General features: G+C 47.1%; 1 pseudogene; it reads right to left on the bottom strand.

Annotated features, from left to right (window-relative positions):
- Window positions 1–261: 261 nt before the first annotated feature.
- Window positions 262–1,514, bottom strand: LOC132027140 (glyceraldehyde-3-phosphate dehydrogenase-like; annotated as a pseudogene).
- Window positions 1,515–2,228: the final 714 nt, after the last annotated feature.

Raw genomic sequence — 2,228 nt, 5'->3', positions numbered from 1 at the left:
CAGGTCACAAGGAATAGAGCACCAATTCCTTAGCATACCCTCCCAGGTACTACCAACCAGAGACTACCCCCCTTGTCTGACCTTATTTCCTATCACAAGGCCTGTAAAAGCCACACATACTGGGCCAGGGAAAAGAGCTTTGGGCTGACCCAAACCTGAGACCAAACCCTGCTTCTGGCCCTTCCTAGCTGCATGACTTTGGACCAGTTACTTAAACATTAAGAAAAAGATGAATAGAAGGCATTTTTTTTGGGAGGGGGGGGCTGGGCACAGTATACTTTATTGATGGTACATGACAAGGTAGGGCTCCCCAAGCCCCTCCCCTTCTTCAGGGGGTCTGGGATGGAAACAGTGGAGGTTGGGAGATTCTCAGTGTTTTAGGGGATAAGTTGGGGCAGGGATTCCCCAGCAGCTGAGGGCCTCTTTCTTCCTCTTGCTCTGGCTGGGGCTGGTGGTTCAGGGGGCTCTTATTCCTTGGAGGCCATGTGGACCATAAGGTCCACCACCCGGTTGCTGTAGCCAAATTCATTGTCATACCAGGAAATGAGCTTGACAAAGTGGTCATTGAAAGCAATGCCAGCCCCAGCATCAAAGGTAGAGGAGTGGGTGTCACTGTTGAAGTCGCAGGAGACAAGCTGGTCCTCAGTATACCCCAGTATGCCCTTAAGGGGGCCCTCTGATGCCTGCTTCACCACCTTCTTGATGTCATCATATTTGGCAGCTTTCTCCAGGCGGCAGGTCAGATCCACAACAGACACGTTGGGGGTGGGGGTGGGGACACGGAAGGCCATGCCAGTGAGCTTCCCATTCAGCTCAGGGATGACCTTGCCTACAGCCTTGGCCGCACCAGTGGAAGCAGGGATGATGTTCTGGGCAGCCCCTCGGCCGTCACTCCACAGCTTCCCAGAGGGGCCGTCCACAGTCTTCTGGGTGGCAGTGATGGCATGGACGGTGGTCATGAGTCCCTCCACAATGCCGAAGTTGTCATGGATGACCTTGGCCAGAGGAGCCAAGCAGTTGGTGGTACAGGAGGCATTGCTGACAATCTTGAGGGAGTTGTCATACTTCTCATGGTTCACACCCATCACGAACATGGGGGCATCAGCAGAAGGAGCAGAGATGATGACCCTCTTGGCCCCGCCCTTCAAGTGAGCCCCAGCCTTCTTCATGGTGGTGAAGACCCCAGTGGACTCCACAACATACTCAGCATTACCCCATTTGATGTTGGCGGGATCTCACTCCTGGAAGATGGAGATGGACTTCCCATTGATGACAAGCTTCCCGTTCTCAGCCTTGACTGTGCCATGGAATTTACCGTGGGTAGAATCATACTGGAACATGTAGACCATGTAGTTGAGATCAATGAAAGGGTCATTGATGGCGACAATATCCACTTTACCAGAGTTAAAAGCAGCCCTGGTGACCAGGCGCCCAATACGGCCAAATCCGTTCACTCCAACCTTCACCATCGTGTCTTGGGCACGCGGCTGGCACTGCACCTGAAGATACGGCTGTCTGTCGAACGGGGAAGAGCAGAGAGCCTAGAAGGCATTTTTAAAATTGTGACAAAGATACACAAATACAGATATGTTTAATGAAACAGACACAGAAGAGTCCCTGGAGTGTGATTCCATTTATATGATGCTTGGAAAGAAACAACTAATCCAGAGGATAGATGCCAGATCATCAGTGGTCTGGGTAGAGAGGAGGGGTTGATTTAAACAGGATTTGAGGGACTTTTATGAGATTATTGAAATGTTTTACATCTTAAGTGCAGTGGATAAAAACCTCATCAAATGATATAGTTAAAATCTCTGCATTTATTATATATAAATTGTGCTTCAATTAAAAAATAGACTAGGAAAAATAATGATAAAATATTTTTAATGAGGTATGATTTAATAGTCAGTAAAGAATATGGGTTTATAATTCAATTAAACAACTGCTGATTGATAATTATTTCATAATAGCACGGTATTTTTATTAAAATGGATTTTCCATAATAAAATGTGAATTGTTAAAAATATGAAATATATGTAAAAGCACAAAGGAAAAAGTCACTTCAAATTCACCACCCAATATGTGCATTTTTTTTTAAAGATTTTATTTATCTATTTGACAGAGAGATTACAAGTAGGCAGAGAGGCAGGCAGAGAGAGAGAGGAGGAAGCAGGCTCCCTGCTGAGCAGAGAGCCCGATGCGGGACTCTATCCCAGGACCCTGAGATC

Source organism: Mustela nigripes, chromosome 11, assembly GCF_022355385.1.
Source record: "Mustela nigripes isolate SB6536 chromosome 11, MUSNIG.SB6536, whole genome shotgun sequence".
NCBI lineage: Eukaryota > Metazoa > Chordata > Mammalia > Carnivora > Mustelidae > Mustela > Mustela nigripes.
This window is presented reverse-complemented; position numbering and strand designations above follow the sequence as displayed.